Here is an 18,189-nt window from a genome sequence, read left to right on the forward strand (position 1 = left end):
AGCGAAGAGACGAGCAGTGTGAGGCACAAGGAAGGAAAGTGAGGAGAAGAGAAGCGTGAGGCACAATGAAGGGCAGCGAGGAGAAGAGCAGCATGAAGCCCAAGGAAGGGGAGCGAGGAGAAGAGCAGCATGAAGCCCAAGGAAGGGGAGCGAGGAGAAGAGCAGCATGAAGCACAAGGAAGGAGAGCGAAGAGACGAGCAGCGTGAGGCACAAGGAAGGAGAGCGAGGAGAAGAGCAGCGTGAGGCACAATGAAGGGCAGCGAGGAGAAGAGCAGCTTGAAGCCCAAGGAAGGGGAGCGAGGAGAAGAGCAGCATGAAGCCCAAGGAAGGGGAGCGAGGAGAAGAGCAGCATGAAGCACAAGGAAGGAGAGCGAAGAGACGAGCAGCGTGAGGCACAAGGAAGGAAAGTGAGGAGAAGAGCAGCGTGAGGCACAATGAAGGGCAGCGAGGAGAAGAGCAGCTTGAAGCCCAAGGAAGGGCAGCGAGGAGAAGAGCAGCTTGAAGCCCAAGGAAGGGGAGCGAGGAGAAGAGCAGCATGAAGCACAAGGAAGGGCAGCGAGGAGAAGAGCAGCATGAAGCCCAAGGAAGGGGAGCGAGGAGAAGAGCAGCATGAAGCACAAGGAAGGGCAGCGAGGAGAAGAGCAGCATGAAGCACAAGGAAGGAGAGCGAGGAGAAGAGCAGCATGAAGCACAAGGAAGGGCAGCGAGGAGAAGAGCAGCATGAAGCCCAAGGAAGGGGAGCGAGGAGAAGAGCAGCATGAAGCACAAGGAAGGAGAGCGAAGAGACGAGCAGCGTGAGGCACAAGGAAGGAAAGTGAGGAGAAGAGCAGCATGAAGCACAAGGAAGGGCAGCGAGGAGAAGAGCAGCATGAAGCACAAGGAAGGGCAGCGAGGAGAAGAGCAGCATGAAGCCCAAGGAAGGGGAGCGAGGAGAAGAGCAGCATGAAGCACAAGGAAGGGCAGCGAGGAGAAGAGCAGCATGAAGCCCAAGGAAGGGGAGCGAGGAGAAGAGCAGCATGAAGCACAAGGAAGGGCAGCGAGGAGAAGAGCAGCATGAAGCCCAAGGAAGGGGAGCGAGGAGAAGAGCAGCATGAAGCACAAGGAAGGAGAGCGAGGAGAAGAGCAGCATGAAGCACAAGGAAGGGCAGCGAGGAGAAGAGCAGCATGAAGCCCAAGGAAGGGGAGCGAGGAGAAGAGCAGCATGAAGCACAAGGAAGGGCAGCGAGGAGAAGAGCAGCATGAAGCCCAAGGAAGGGGAGCGAGGAGAAGAGCAGCATGAAGCACAAGGAAGGAGAGCGAGGAGAAGAGCAGCGTGAGGCACAATGAAGGGCAGCGAGGAGAAGAGCAGCTTGAAGCCCAAGGAAGGGGAGCGAGGAGAAGAGCAGCATGAAGCACAAGGAAGGAGAGTGAGGAGAAGAGCAGCGTAAGGCACAAGGAAGGTGAGCGAAGAGACGAGCAGTGTGAGGCACAAGGAAGGAAAGTGAAGAAAGAAGAGCGAGAAGAAATTTGCACTGCACGCGTTTTTTTGTTGATCTACTTGCGAATACTTACTCCTAGGAGGAACGGCGGGGCACTCCAGGTCCACACAATGCTCATGCCCAGCAACGGCGAGCAAGGGGCGTTAGTTAGTCCATCTTCTTTATCTAGCTATCAGTCCTCCCAGAAACATTAAGTAGAGCTAAAACCACGCAACCCTCGCCTATGCCTTGGGAGACCCTCCGGGGGCTGCCTGCCTTCACTACATGTCACATTTGGAACGTGCACTCGTCTGCCATATACTGAAGGTATGTACACATGCAGACACATATACACTACACCCATACACACTGGGATGTAATATAGTACACAGATGTAATGAGCTTGACAGACAGCTTTCAGGGCGAGGCTGGAAGGCTACTTGCCTCCTTAGGCATCAAGAAACAGTTCATACTGCCACCCACTATCCGTACCCTACAATCTGTTGAGGGGAGAGTAGGCCCACTCTCTAAAGAAGGTACACTCGGGGAGAGTAGGCCCACTCTCTAAAGAAGGTACACTCGGTGCGACTTTGCGGATTACAGAGCCTTTATCTTGGTGAAAGCACTATATGGTACCTAGCCACAGTGTCTCTCAGTGCACATGCATGAGTTTCATGTGTGTTGAAACTAAAACAAAAATGCAAAACTGGACAGAAATGTACATGCTGGTTCACTTAGAGGATCATGCCAGGGATATTTTAACATAAACTTTGATTGATTGGTTAATTGATTAACTGATCGAACATAGTCCCCTTTCTGAGAGACTATCAGCTAGATGCATCAAACAAAAATCCGCTCGCAAAGGGGCAGATTCTCAACTTCATGGTAATTTGCAAAAACGTTGAAAAATGCACTAAAGTTTCATGTTGCGCACACACATGCCCTAAGGGCATGTGTGTGCGCAACATATGTGCACAGATCAATTTCAGGGGTGCAACAGGGTGTCCTTTGGACACCCCTGCACCCTTACAATCGCATTCTCAATTTGCGAATCGCTAATTGCGATTCGCAAATTGAGATTGTTTTCCCATTCATTCCTATGGGCCCCTAGGCCCATAGGAATGAATGGGGAGGTATTCCTTAATTGCGACTCGCAATTTGCGAGTCGCAATTAAGGAATTCTAAGAAATCGCTATTTTTTTAGAGATTGTCTTCCCATTCATTCCTATGGGCCTCTAGGCCCATAAGAATGAATGGGGAGGTATTCCTTAATTGCGACTCGAAATTTGCGAGTTGCAATTAAGGAATTCTAAGAAATCGCTATTTTTTTTGTGATTTCTTGATGCATTCCATTTTGCTATTCCTTAATAGCGAATCGGTATTTTTCGCTATTAAGGAATCACAAAATGGGTTGTTGATACATCTGGGGGTAAATGTCTAGGCTACCCGTATTATTGTCGGTCTCTGCCTTCACTACTGGAAATCAAGACCTCTTGATTTGCCTAAGCTTGTTTGTACAAGCTAGAAGGTTTTTTTGTGTTTATTCTGCAAGTTAATCATTAAATGCTGGACGATGTAGCCACTGTTGCAAATTGATTAATACACAGAAAAATTGCAGTTACTTAGAGGCATATGTATGAAGCTCATTTCCCGTGCGCAAACAGGCCGATTCTCAGAATCGGCCCATTTGCGAACGGGGAAAAGCCTTTTGGGATGTTTCATCCCAAAAGTCCCTCGCAAAATGGGGAATCGCAAAAGTTGCGATTCCCTATTTTGCGAATGCATTTAAGGAATCACAAATTGCAATTCCTTAAATGCGATGTAGAAAGCACCCAAGTTGTGCGATTTCTCCTTAAGAAATCGCAAATTACCACCAACGTCAAGTTGGTGGTAATTTGCAATTTCTTTGAAAAATGCACTTTTTGGCATTTTTCAAAGTGTTTTGTGGCGCGCACACATGCCCTTAGGGCACGTATGTGGGCCACATGTGCACACATGCTCATTTAAGGGGTTCAACAGTGTGTCCTTATGACACCCTTGCACCCTTGAAATTGCATTCGCAATTTGAGAGTACCTAATGGGTACTTGCAAATTGTGAATGTCTTCCCATTCATTCCTATGGGCCTCTAGGCCCATAGGAATGAATGGGAAGGGATTCCTTGATTGAGATTCACAATTTGCGAATCGCAATTAAGGAATTCCAAGGAATCGCAAAATATTTGTGAATTGTTTATTACATCCAGTTTTGCGATTCTCAAATAGCGATTCTCTAAAAATCTCTGTTTGAGAATCGCAATAACGGTATTTGATACATATGCCCCTTAATCATATATTCCCAGATTCCTTGATTACGGACCACATTTTGCTGAAATGAATTCAATTAATCAATCCTCATACATTTCTACAATTCCACGCTTTTTATTTGTATGTTTGCTGGAATTGTTGGTACAAGCTAGAAGTTTTTTTTGTTTATTCTGCAAGTTAATCATTAAATGCTGGACGATGTAGCCACTGTTGCAAATTGATTAATACACAGAAAAATTGCAGTTACTTAGAGGCATATGTATGAAGCTCATTTCCCGTGCGCAAACGGGCCGATTCTCAGAATCGGCCCATTTGCGAACGGGGAAAAGCCTTTTGGGATGTTTCATCCCAAAAGGCCCTCGCAAAATGGGGAATCGCAAAAGTTGCGATTCCCTATTTTGCGAATGCATTTAAGGAATCACAAATTGCGATTCCTTAAATGCGATGTAGAAAGCACCCAAGTTGTGCGATTTCTCCTTAAGAAATCGCAAATTACCACCAACGTCTAGTTGGTGGTAATTTGCAATTTCTTTGAAAAATTCACTTTTTGGCATTTTTCAAAGTGCCATGTGGCGTGCACCCATGCCCTTAGGGCATGTATGTGCACCACATGTACACACATGCTCATTTCAGGGGTGCAACAGGGAGTCCTTATAACACCCTTGCACCCTTGAAATTGCATTCGCAATTTGCGAGTACCTAATGGGTACTCGCAAATTGTGAATGTCTTCCCATTCATTCCTATGGGCCTCTAGGCCCATAGGAATGAATGGGAAGGGATTCCTTAATTGCAATTCATAATTTGCGAATCGCAATTCAAGGAATGGCAAAATATTTGTGAATCGTTTATTACATCCCGTTTTGCGATTCTCAAATAGCGATTCTCTAAAAATCGCTATTTGAGAATCGCAATAACGGTATTTGATACATATGCCCCTTAGTCATACACTGCAAGCACATAATCTCACATGCACATATAAACGTGGCACAGCCATACAGGTGTTGATGCACACATCTCTGAACTGGCTGTGAGGTGCGAAACACACTTGGAAATAGACAAAATGCTAAATCTTTTTTACCCTTCCAAAAATAACATTTATATAAATGCCTGACAATGAGAAAACCACAATTGTGGCTAAATATACATCAAGATGTAATCGTAACAGAACAAAACACAGGGGCATATTCTCAAGAACGCGTGATAACCATTGCAAAAGTAACTTAACGCAACTTCCAACATCACAGTCTATCGCGGGAAAATTACGCAGTGTTAACGAAGCATTCTCAGCACGGCGGCACCATGCGATACACTCCAGATAACGCGTCAACTGACCGCAGTAAAATCAAAGCCATGCCGCAAAAATGCGAAACGTAAACAAAGCTGCGATGAAGCCATTCGCGATACAAAAATCAGCGAAAACCAGCTGAGTAACGACCAGGGACTGGGGGGATGGGGGAGATGGGCACAATGGCACACATGCACAGTTGAGCTGAGCACATCTGCGGCCAAGCCATGCCTCAGCCCCCAACTCCTAACAAGAGACCAATGTACTCAAGTTTGCAACATCTAAGCACTGTATAAAGACAGAAGTCAAAGACACATCGCAGGAAATGGATAAGCGGCAGCAAAGTCAGAGCAGCAGGGGCCACTCCCCCAAAATGCAGCACACACACATAACATGCAGAGCACATCAACACAGACAACAGTGTGGCACAAACTGCAACACGTCCACAACAGAACACAGGACACAACTGGTGCTGACTGGGTGTAGACACTGGCCAATCACAAGTGGCATTGCAGAGAAATGTGAGTTGTTAATGTACAAGTACAAAACACACACGTCTGTTGTCGAATTGTCCACTGTCCCCCATCAAATAAGCAGCTCCTCTCAAACAGCCAAGATGTACACAGTCATGCAGTCTGTATGTAAACATGTACAATGCGACAACATACATCTGAACACATTGTTAAACTGCATCTCCCCTTCACATTGCAGAGGAACTATCAACACCTCCTGCAGAGCAGCCCAAACCTATCTTCTCTAATGACAAAGAGTACCACCACAGCTTCGACTCCGACGCCCTCCAAGAGTTCATTGACAGCCCACCTCCAGGAGCAGGGCAGCCCAGCTGCAACGAAGACACCCCACCCCTTGCACAGACCACACAGTAGGCAGCACCCACCACCAGGCTGCCTCCCAGGACCCCCACGAAGAACACATGGCCTTCCAACGCCGTGTGTTGGGGTTCCAGGAGCAGCTGGCTGAACTGGTGCGGGTGGGCTTTGACCGCATGGCAGACAAACTAGATGCCATACGTGGGTGTCCTAAGTCCCATCAGGGACCACTCACAGTCCGTGTGTTGGGGTGCCAGGAGCAGCTGGCTGAATTGGTGCGGGTGGTGTTTGACCGCATGGCAGACAAACTAGATGCCATACGTGGGTGTCTTAAGTCCCATCAGGGACCACTCACAGTCCCTAACGTACTCCCACAGTCCGCTTCATGCTCTCCAACGGACCATGGCTGACATCGCTGGGGCCCTGACTCAGAGACTAGAACAACTGTCCAGTCAGAGTGGCTCTAGCGATGTCACACAGAAGTTGGGAAACATGCGGAGGTTAATGGACACCATGGAGTTGGCCAATGCGGAAAGAGCGGCTGCCACGGCTGCACACCAGCGAGTGGTAGCTGGATTCCTCAATGACCTCATGATCCATCCTCATGGCATTGCTGCCACAAGGCCTGGCACTGATGCATGCTGCTGCTACCACTCCATCCACAACTCTGCCACCTGAAGTGTCAGTGCCACACAGTGCGGCTGACATTCCACCAACGGCCCCTGAGGTGCCACTGCTACACAGTGCTGGAGAAAGGCCAGCACAACCCACAATTGAGGCACATGGAACAGCAGAGGACGAAGATGCATATGATTCTGCCCACGTGGTACAAATGACGCAGTAGCATTCTTCTCCGCCATATGGCTTGTTTTTGCTTGGTTCTGCCCTCTGCATCAGCACCTTCCACTGTCCCTCGATGCACTCTGCGACACTCACCTTGGACTCCGCAATGGACTGCCATATACTGTTTGATCGACAACGACACAGCAATCGGACTGAACTCTTCCTCGTCCTTTGGACTTGTCATTCCCTGAAGGACTCTGGCTGGCCCTCCTCGGGCCAACATAGTCATGTGGTGTTTGCATGGCCCTGTACTGCTCCAGATGCACCACTCCACTGCATATGTATTAAACATTCCGAATCACACAGATGTGTTGTGTCTATGGTCTTACAACTGTGGTAGTATGGATGAATGTAGGGTCAGTGAATTCCTCTAACGTCCATGTGACTCATGTCGTCGGACTTGGGTCACAGGGTGGCACATTGCTGAATGTTGTCTGGGTGGCGCCGACGCAACAATAGCGACACACGCATTTGTTACTTCCTTGTCCAGCCCCGTACAGAACAACGCCCCGAGTCCCGGGGTCATCGTTCAAACCCTTTCGATGGTCTGGCATATGCCAGGCCAGCCCACTCCGCTTACGATCACAGGGGTGGGACAACGCGACATGGGCCAGGACTTCCCTGTAATGGTCTCCCTCACGGCTGGTATACACCCACACCCCACCCATCCAGAACACGCGTCACAGGGCATGTGACCCTGCAAATGAAAAGGGCCGGGCGCATGTTCGTGACGCCAATTCCAACCTCTCTTGGGGTGTATCTGTGTGGTGTGCATGTAGGCATGAGGGACGAGGGGCCTGAGACATCACATTCCGCCGGCCCGGAGTTGACATGATGGCGTCCGCACCACGATACCTAAACATAGAGGGTCCATGACTTGCAGGGCACAGACTTTGTGACACCGGATGCACTGCGGCCAGCATAGGCACTGTGCCACAGGACGGTGACTTTCAGTGCACTGAGGTAGGGTCACCTTAAGTGCTGGTCGGGTGTGCAGCCTGCGATGATGCCTCGTTCCGGCGGTCCAGACTGCTCAGGTTTTGTGTGCCCTGCTGGACCGCAGTGTAGGCCTGAGCCAGTGGACAGCGGGGGCCTACCGCCTCGTGGCGTGGCCTCGCTGGTCACAGAGTTAGGGGCACCTCAAGGGCTGAGGGGCCTGCGATGATGCCCTGTGCACTGGTATTTCCTCTGCCATGGCGAAATCAAGACCTAGCACCAAAAGTGAGACCTGGCGGCCTACGTAGCGGGGCTGCATGATGTGGTGGGTGCCATGTCTGCGGGCCCCGGGCTTGGGGCTTGCAGTGGCACGTGGTGGGCCCTCTTTTATACACACTGTTGGTGGAAGGTGAGCAGTGAGGCCTGAGTGCGCAGGGGTGGTCATGCACCGCTGGGCGGCGAACTGCACGACATGCCGGCACGTGGTTGGAGACACACCGGTGGCAGCAGGTGAGTAGTGTGGTCTGGCTGCGCAGTGTCGGCACTCTCTCTCCCTGTCCATCTCTTCTGTTATCTGTATCTCTTTCCCCTCTCTGTCCGTCTATCTGTCTCTCCCTCTCCTTCTCTCCCTCTTCTTCGCTCTCTCTCTGTCCGTCTGTCTCTCTCTCCCCCTCTCTGTCCATCTTTCTCTCCGTCCCTCTCTCTGTCTGTCTATCTCTCTCTTTCTCTCTCTCTCCTTCGCTCTGTCTCTGTCCATCTGTCTCTCTCTCTCTCTCCCCTCTCAGTCCATCTATCTCTTACTCCCTCTCTCTGTCCGTCTGTCTCTCTCTCTCTCCCTGTCTGCCTGTCTGTCTCTCTCCCTCTCTCTCTCCGTTTGTCTCTCTCCTCCTCTTTGTCCGTCTATCTCTCCTTCTCTCTGTCCGTCTATTTCTCTCTCCCTCTCTTTCTCTCTCTCTCTGTCTCTCTCGCGCTCATTCGCGCTCTCTCTCTGTCCCTTGATGTGTGCAAGACACACCTTCTCATCATGATTTTTGTCTTGCAGGCTTTGACCTATGGATTGCACAGAGGAGAGCCGCCATGTGTCTTCATTTCTGTTCTGTGTTTCTTTGAATATATTTTGTGACGAAACATGCATGTCACCAGATGTGATTGTGGGACATCAGGCGGATTATTTGGTACATGATTCTGTGTAGTTGATGTGGCATGTCTTTTGCCGGGTGGGATGGGGGGGGGGAGGGTCCAGGTGATGGCTGTTATTGCCCTCTTGGGTGTCCGGCCTGCATGATCAGTGGCTCCATGGCATCTGTTGCCCTTCAGGTGTGGCTCTGGCCTTGGCTCCCTTTTGTGGTGCAGGCTGTGGTCCGACTTTACACCAGGTCAGAGCAGGTGTTAGTTTCCTACTGCTAACGCGCCTTATCGCATGTTTTGTGGTTGCATCGCCGATCTGGCTGGTCGTTGAGACTGTTGCGGAGTGGTGTTTTTGCGGCTTTTTGCACGGGAACGCCTACTCTGCATCTCATTAGCGATAGTTGCGGGGGTCATCTGTGGCAATGTTTTTTGCGGCTGCTGTCTCAGGTAAACTAGTGCTATGGGCTGTTAGCACCAGCTTGTGAATGGGGTGATACATTTATTGCGACTTTGGCTGCGATAAAGTGCTGTTAACTCCGCGATAGCTCCTTGAGAATATGCCCCAGAGTGTAACAACAAACCATTCCCAAGAGCAGCGTTTAATGCCAGGCAGAGACTAGAACTGAATATGAAGTTTATTCAGAGCAAGTAGGGGCCTTTCCTGCCTTCCAGGCATTTGTGAATTACAACGAGTGGGAGTCAAGTCTGAGAAGCATGAGCATCGTGGAGGGGGACGGGGGATGAGGGGTGGGGGTATTCAGGGTTAGTAATTTGACCTGTCCAATCGGGCGGGCTTCTGGTTAGGAGCAGTGTGTGGAAGCAGGGCACGCCTGAGATATAAAAGTGCTGATAAAGGCTGCAGTGAATAAGAAAATAGTTATCCCCAAAAAATATATAGAAGCTAACCGTAAGGAGACTGTAATCAGCCGGTGCTCCTCTGTCTTGAACGGAAGTGTGCTATCGGCTGGCAGAACGAGTGGGGATGCACCATTTAAGAGGGGCACTGGAGGAACCTATTATTGCAAGTACCAGGCGGGAATAACATTGTGTTAAGGGATCACAAAAGGTCTTGCAGATAGCGCATGCGTGCTGATGCTAGACCAAAAAAACGAAACCACCAGCAGTTGCTTTACATTTCGTGCTAAGAACAACATTGGGGTGAGACGATTGCAGTTACCACAGAAGAATGGTGTATCGTGCTATGAGGAAAATAGTTATTGTTACTGAAAAGTACGAATTGACATGCACTTCATTGTACATCTGAACTGTGAGAAATTTCAGATTAATGAAGTGCACGTTCATTTTTGCTTTCAGTAACAATAACCATTTTCTTCAAGGCGCAAAGATAGCATCTTCGTTGGATTAAGTAACTTTCACACTATGCTAGTGACTCAAACTCACTAACATCGGAAACACGGCGGAGCCAATTGAGTCTATAAGACTGCATGGTGTCTTATTAAAAAAAACCTTAAGCAGTTTGTTGTTTTTAATAAAACAATACACTGACCTGGATAAGAACAACGAACTGAGTCAAAAATCTGTTACTAATACTAATTTCAATTAGGAAAACAAAACATTTCCTGTGGTACCTTCAAAGCACCACTAAAAGCACAGTATGGTTCAAAGGGAAAGCATGCAAGCTCGAACACAAACATGCAGACGCACGACTTCCATCGCACATGAAATACTACTCAACAGAAATATTAAAATGCCCCGTTATGCACAAACTGATCTAATAATGGCATTTTCCCGCTTTCAACCAAGTTTACATGTCATAACTAAAAAGTCTGCTGACCGTGCCTGCGTGAATAAGACATTTGAAAAGTTTGTTCGCTTCCTCCGTTTCCGTAACTGCAATAACTGCAGATGGGGCTGACTATCCTCCTGCCAATCAATGCAGTTACGCTTTAGAAAAAGGCCTAATGAGGTCCTATCCTATCTTAGATCCACACCCTGCACGATGCTGCCGCGACACCTGTGGTGAAGAGAAGTCACATTAGGCTCTGTCGAATGTACCCCTTAAGGGCCCCTGATGCCCACCGGCCAATTTGTTTGAAGCATCTGGCACCAGACCGCAAGCAAAGCCAATAGGAAAATCCCTGGAGGAAAATATTACATGCTTTTACACCATCCTTTCAATTGTTGTACTCATTGACTTCACCATACAACCAATTTATATCACTGCACCCGAAAAGCAGACGCAGATCCCAAGTATACTCTCAAACTGAAATGTAATGCTTACACTATTTTATTAATAAAAATTCTCTTTTTTCTCTAGATTAAAATCTCAGAAATATCCCGAAAATATACATACAATCAATACAATAAAACATTTTTCACACATCATACATTCCACTATATTTGGTACAAAAGTGCAAGACAGTCATAAAAAAACAGTAGCAATGAAGAAAACAATAATCAGAGACAAAATATAATGGACCCCCAATTAAAAAACAGTCATAAATGTCTGTTGAAACATCAATTTGATCCAATAGCCCTACAGGATTTGTGTGGGACCATTCGTACAAGGATTTCCTTAGTATCTAAATGTCCCTTGGCTTTTTTGGATTCCTTGACGCGTTTCGGTGGTTTAAAATCAATGACGCCCATGGGGCTAAGTCGCGCATGTATAAATCCCACTTCATTCATTCATTCATTCATTCATATACCCAGAGCCACCTTCTTCAGGACAAAATTCAATATGGTGTCACTCTTCTCTTTGGACACTTTTATATCTTTAAAATCTGCTGTTACGCTTTAGAAAAAGGCCCAATGAGGTCCTATCTTAGATCCTTCGGGTTTTGGATTCCCTTTCTTGAGGTTTATTGACAAAGGTTTTATTCGTTCTCTGCTCTTCCTTATGGGTTAGAAATACCTCTTCCAAAAGGATCCATCACTTTACCGTATATTTTTAAAAACATACGTCTATCTTTCGTTAAAAAGTGGGTCTCACCCCCACGATATATTTCGGGAGACGTTAATCCACCCGTGTGGTTTCCCTCTTCCTGGTAGACTCTTGATATGTCTATCCCAGGATAACCGGAAATTTAAAATCTTCGTGCCGTGATCTGCAAGATTCCCCTCCTTTCTCGATGTTTACTTCTGACCGCAAGCTCCTGCAGTGGTGGACCCGCCTATGCGGAAAGAGTGAGGGGCGAACGCTTCTGGTGGGAGCCCAGCTGCCTTAACAGCCATTCTGAGAACTGCACTAAATTGGAAACGACTGAGATAGGACCTGTACTTGTGACAAAAGAGGGGCCTATCTCCTTGTGTGGTGTGTTCCGGGTACTCCTGCATGCAGCAAACGGGGCACCCGTTGCCCAGGGCCAACACCTTAGTCGGGTGACTTTGCCTTTGCCCTCCTGATCAGTCTTGGACCTGCTCAGATATACCGTCATGACGCCTCTTTTGATCTGCAAATCCTTCCCTTTGAGGCAGGATGATCCCGCCTTGAACTTGGCCGGGGCCACCAACTCACTGATTCTATATGCCCCAAAAAAAGCCAAAGAGAAAGCTGCTCGGAATAGCCAGCATTCATGCTCCTGCATGCAGATGCTGTCTAGTACCTTCAGTAGCTTCGGCAAGGTGGAGAAGGCTATGGGGTGTCTCCTGTCTTCTTTCTTGGGCTGCGGCGCCCCCAACCCTTCATGGTCGCCCTGCAGTAGAAAGCGTCTGCTGGATCCTTCAACCTCGCTAACTTTGCAGAGGCCGCCGCACCCCCCTGCAGGGGGGGGGGAGGCTTGGAGGCCGGCGCCATAACCCACGCGGTGCCCATCGGTGGGTAGAACTGGTTCTGGGCGCCTGAGAGCGCCCAGGAACCAGCGGAAGAGGAGTGCGCACCAGCCACCCCGACCAGAAGTGACCTGTGACCCGGGCGCCCCCAAGGGGCGGCCAATGGTCACCGGTGCTTTGCTTTGAACCCCCCAATCAGTGGGGCTCACCTGAGGCCCTATGGAAGGGCCAAGAGGATTTAAGCGCCGCCGCTCCCCAGCAGAAGCACATCGTCTTCGAGGAGCTGGGGGAGCGGCGCAACGGAATCGACTGAAGGAAGGAGATCGGCAAGCGAAGAAGAAGGAAGGCGAGGCCCCGGCGGCGAGACCCAGGTCGTGGACTTCCAGAATCACGGAGGCGCAGTACACCGATCCTACCCCCATCTCCTCGGGGCAGAAGTGGTAGCGCCGGAGGACAAGCCCGGCTGCATCATCCAAGCCCCCCCCACCGCAGCGAAGGTAACCTGCTCGTCTCCGTCTCTCCTCCCCACCCCTAGCGCGCATCGAGCCGCTACAAGCCAAAGGGGGGAGACCAAGGCCCGGGCGGGCCGGAGAACGGTTGCCGGCACACCCCTCTCTCGGACGGCGGCGATAGGCATGGTGCCCCCCCCCCCCACTACCCGCCTCAGCGTCTTACCCGGCCTCAGTCCCAGGCGGAGCGCGGACATTTCCCGAAATCCCAAGACGGGACTTTCCTGGTACCGGTGAGCAATCCTGCGGCGCAGAAAACAGCCCGCAGCGACTCCGAACAGCAGGCCCGGACACACCCCCCCGCCGACCACGTGGCGAGCGGAGCGCACTGCGAGGACGCGCCCGCCCCGCCCCGGCCTCCAGAGCTCACGCAACAGGCGGAGCAATCCCCGTTGGGAGTGCAGCGCGCTCAGAGCCTGTGTAAGCACACGCATCGTGCGGTGACACAGCGAATGGCCTGACGCAGATGCGCTGAGACGCAAGAGGCTCCAAAAAGGCCGAACGGCCAACAAAGAGCCGACTACAGCTACACGCGGGAACTATGGCAGAAGGCCAGCCAGAGGAAGTGGCAGAGGTACTGAAGAGGATCCGCGAGCTATCGGCCATCCACGGGGACGACTGGTTGCAGCCTCATCTGAGCAAGGGGAAGGAGAACAGACCGGAGGACCAGGCAGAGGAGGAACCAGGCCCCTCAGCACCCAAAAAGCCCAAAACCACGGTGCCGAAGAAGACACCCAAGAGGAAGCCTCCACAGAAAGGGCGCCAGAAGCACCCTCTCTCCAGGCTGGACGACGGTGACCAGGGCGAGGCGAAGGACAGAAGAGTTAACGGTGAGCATATCGGTACAATTGTAAGAGAATGCTTGAAATCGCTGGCGCCAGCATTAATCAGTAGCACAGGGCAAGGGGCAACGGGGCCTAGGGAGCCGCGCGCAGAGGAAACAGCTGGCATGGCATGGCACATGGTCGACCCAGGGTGGGCACGACAGGCAAGGGTGCAGGAACAGGTGGGTATGGCTGCGCAGGGCGAACAAATTTCCCCGTTACCCGGCTGGGGGTACGCCCCCGCGCCAGGGAGCACAGCACTGGGAGGGCTAGTTACTGACCCATACAGCAGGCCGTCGCCCGGCCCCGCATCCTTGACAACCAAAGCCACTGGCCTTGCATGCCTCATCCCTCTGGCGGTGAAGGAAAGAATATGGCGCAAGGAATTCATAGATATATTCTCGCTGCTGGAGATTCAGCTAGAGGGCCTCGACCTGACCACATGCGACAGGAGAGAGGAGGACAGGAGAGAGAGGCGCAGTGCCAGAAAGGAGCGTAATTTTGAAAACTGGTTAGATGCATTCAGAATTATGGCATGCATTATAGTCGAGAAATTTCCCCACTGCGCCGCTGATCTATGGTTATACGGAGCCAATATCCATTTAGCGCAGAGGCAGTTCCCTGGGGAGGCTTGGTTGGAATACGGTAAGGGTTTTAGATTAAAAATGCAGAGGCACCCTGAAATGGAGTGGAATGAGGAGGATGTCTCAGGTTTCATACATAAAATGCTTGCAGCCAAAGAAGTGAGAGCCTGGGCAGGGAGAAATGACCAGTCCTTTCGGAGCTCTTATCAAAAGGGAAAGTACAGAGCCTATCAGAAACAAACCACGGGGAGATCCCACTCACCAACAGCAACCAAAGCGATCTGCTGGAGATTCGAGGCAGGAGATTGCTCATGGGGCTCCTCCTGTAAGTTTCAACACGCATGCTCCAGCTGCGGGGGCAGGCACGCCGCCTCGGCATGCAGAGGGGGCAAGCGCAAGGCAAAAAGTGACAAGAAAGAGAAGAGCAAGAAGCACTAGCCCCAAGAAGGGGAGAGGCGGGGTTCTAGTAGACATTCAAAATTGCCAGCTGGCCAGATCCCCCATTAATACACAACAGCTGCGCAGATTAGCGAACAAATATCCAAACAGACTAGATGCCAGGGTACTGGTCGAAGGTTTTGAGGAGGGCTTCGTTATCCCATTTCACGGCCCATTGCCACGGGTAGGGGCAGACAACTTAAAGTCAGCTAAGCAACACCCGAAGGTGGTAAGCAAAAAATTAGAGAAAGAAAGGAGCTTGGGCAGAATAGAGGGCCCCCCTTCCAAAGGAGCTACACGCAGGCATAGTGGTATCACCGCTAGGGGTGGTCCCCAAGAAGGAGCAGGGTCAATTTAGACTAATACAACACCTATCATTTCCCGAAGGAGCATCCGTGAACGACGGACTCGATCCTGAAGCCTGCTCAGTATGTTATGCGTCAGTGGACGATGCAATTGAATTAGTCAAAGCGTCAGGAAAGGGATCCCTCATGGCCAAGGCGGACATCGAATCTGCGTTCCGCCTGCTGCTGGTCCACCCCTCCAGTTTCCATTTACTGGGTTTCCAGTGGGAGGGAGGCATATTTATCGACAAGGCAATGCCCATGGGCTGTGCCATATCGTGCGCTTACTTTGAGCAGTTCGCCACCTTTTTAGAATGGGCACTCCATGACGGGCACCAGGAAGGCGGGAAACTGCACTACCTGGATGATTTCCTGTTCACGGGCCCAGCAGGATCCCCCACGTGCGCCAGCACGCTGGCAGCATTTGAAGCCCTGGCCAGGTCCCTGGGGGTCCCCCTAGCAAAAGAAAAAACGACAGGCCCAACCACGAGACTCACGTTCCTGGGCATAGAGCTGGACTCCATGGCAGGGACGGCCAGGCTGCCTTCAGACAAAGTTAGAGAATTCAGGGAAGAGGTGGCCAAATTAAGGGGCCGGAGCAAAGCCACCCTCAGGGACATTCAAGGAGTGGTAGGCAGACTGAACTTCGCGGCTAGGGTAATCCCCACCGCCAGGGTATTCTCTAGGCGGCTGACAGCGCTGACAGCAGGCGTCACCCACAGACATCACCACATCCGGCTGAGTGCGGGGGTAAAGCAGGACCTCCTTTTGTGGGATGAGTTCCTGCAGGATTTTAACGGTGTTCTGATCTGGAGAGAATGTTGGGTGACCGCCAAGCAGATCGCTCTTTACACAGACGCAGCCGGGAGCCTGGGTTTCGGGGCAATCCTGGGAAAAAGATGGTGTGCAAGCCGGTGGCCAGACAGGTGGCATGCGCAGGGGCTCACCAAGAACATCACATTTCTCGAGCTGTTTCCAATAATAGTGGCACTGACCATCTGGAAGAAGGAAATTAAGAACTTGAAACTCACGCTATGGTCAGATAATAAGGGTGTAGTGCAGGCCATTAACAGAGGCACAGCGAGATGCCCTGACATGTTGAGGCTAATGCGGCAGTTAATTAAATTACAGCTGGAAGGGAACCTGGAGCTGAAGGCCCGACACGTGCCAGGAACAGAGAACACAGCGGCAGACGTGCTATCCCGGTCCCAAATGAAGCGTTTCAGAGAGCTGGTCCCCGGGGCGGACAGGGAGATGACCCCTTTTCCAGCATACCTTTGGGACCTGGGGGGGTAGACCTGTCCAAGCTGATAGGGCACTCACTCACCGCAGAAGCAAACAGAAGGTACAAGAACTATGCAAGCACAGTCATGAGAGTAGGCGGCATAAAATCACTCGAAGACAAGGCGGAGAATAGCACAGCAGTCGAAAAATTCGTGCAATGGGCATTCAACGCCAATAAATCAAGATCTTGGGCACAAGCACACTTGTCCGCTATTGCCCATTTCGCCAGGCTCTTCACAGGCGACGACCCCACGGCCTCATCCTATCTAAAGACAGCCTTGAAGGGCTGGAAAAGGGTTGAAGGCACAAGGAAGGACAACAGACGCCCTATTGATTTCGACAAGTTAGGACAGCTCCTTGGAGCGTTAGTAGGTATCGTCACAGACAAATACGAGCTGCTACTATTCAGGGCAGCATTCACCACGGCCTTCTTCGGCGCTTTCCGCGTAAGCGAGATAGTTGCGCCCAGCAAGACAGGCCCAGCACAGCGTTGCTTACAGGCTAAGGACATCGAACCGATGGCAGGGGCCGTGGAAATCATACTAAGGCAGTCCAAGACTGACAAGGGGCGAAAAGGGACGATAATACGTCTCCATTGCATTCCAGAGGCAAGCCTCTGCGCAGTATACTGGCTATTCAAGTACATGGGGGCCCGCCCGGCCGGCGAGGGCCCCCTATTTAAACATCAGGATGGAAAGAATCCGAGCAAGTTCCAATTCACAGCAGTGATGCGCCAGGGCCTTGGTAAAGCCGGTTTTCACGCGGCAGCTTTTGCCCCTCACTCATTCAGGATCGGGGCCGCAACCTCGGCATCGCAGCATGGCATGCCAGAGGAGAGGATCCAGGCCGTGGGCAGGTGGCGTTCCAGGGCCTACAAGTCATACATACGGCCACATCTGGTATAAAAAAAAAAAAAGGGGGGGGGGGAGCGGCCGCCTTGGTATGCCGCACGGCAGGGGGGCTTTGTCCCTCAACCTAACCCGGTGCGCAGCAGGCCACCTTAACGGAATTCTTTTTGATTGACAGGGGGACGACCGCGACTGGTCTGGGTGTTGGGCCACTCATTCGTGTCCAGAATGGAGTCGTGGTGGCGGCGAGCGGGTCACAAAGCATTCGGGCCCAAAGCGACGTACATCCGCTGGATAGGTCAGCCGGGTATGAGATGGGAGCAGCTGCTGCCAACGCTGGATAACCTCATGGCAGACTCGGCGTGGCTGCCTGAAGTCCTGATCCATCACCTTGGGGGCAACGACCTGACGCGGCTGGGGCGCAAGGCAGTGGGGCAGGCCATTCAAAAGGACCTCACCAAGGCGGCGACATGGCTGGGCCCGACGACAGTGGTCTGGTCTGAGATGATCAGCAGGAGGCACTGGAGAGGCGCCGACTCCAACAAGGCGGTCGATAATGCGAGGCGTAAATTGAACATCGCAATGCACAAGTTCTGCTCCACCAATGGCCTGGAATCAATCAGGCACGGCCTCATCCACCCGGGCCGCCCAGAGCTGTACGCCCAAGACGGGGTCCATCTCTCTGACAAGGGGATGAAGGTATTCTGGGATAACTTGTGGGGTGCAATGTCACTCGCAGGTTGTAAGTAAAAAAAAAAAAAAAAAAGCAAGGAAGGAGCCACGAACGAGGGGCAGGAGGGGGGAGCCGCAGAAAGACGTGAGCCTCCCTGCGGCGTGGCGG

At 51.2% G+C, this 18,189-nt stretch overlaps 1 protein-coding gene and 1 long non-coding RNA gene across 5 annotated transcripts in view; one reads left to right on the plus strand and one right to left on the minus strand.

Annotated features, from left to right (window-relative positions):
• LOC144799022 (alpha-2,8-sialyltransferase 8F-like) overlaps positions 1 to 18,189 on the minus strand; it is a 654,797-nt gene that overhangs the window by 612,750 nt on the left and 23,858 nt on the right. The window lies entirely within an intron of this gene.
• LOC144799025 (uncharacterized) overlaps positions 1 to 18,189 on the plus strand; it is a 708,806-nt gene that overhangs the window by 15,615 nt on the left and 675,002 nt on the right. The gene's annotated exons all lie outside the window — the stretch shown is intronic.

The sequence above is a fragment of the Lissotriton helveticus genome, chromosome 12 (assembly GCF_964261635.1).
Source record: "Lissotriton helveticus chromosome 12, aLisHel1.1, whole genome shotgun sequence".
Classification (NCBI taxonomy): domain Eukaryota; kingdom Metazoa; phylum Chordata; class Amphibia; order Caudata; family Salamandridae; genus Lissotriton; species Lissotriton helveticus.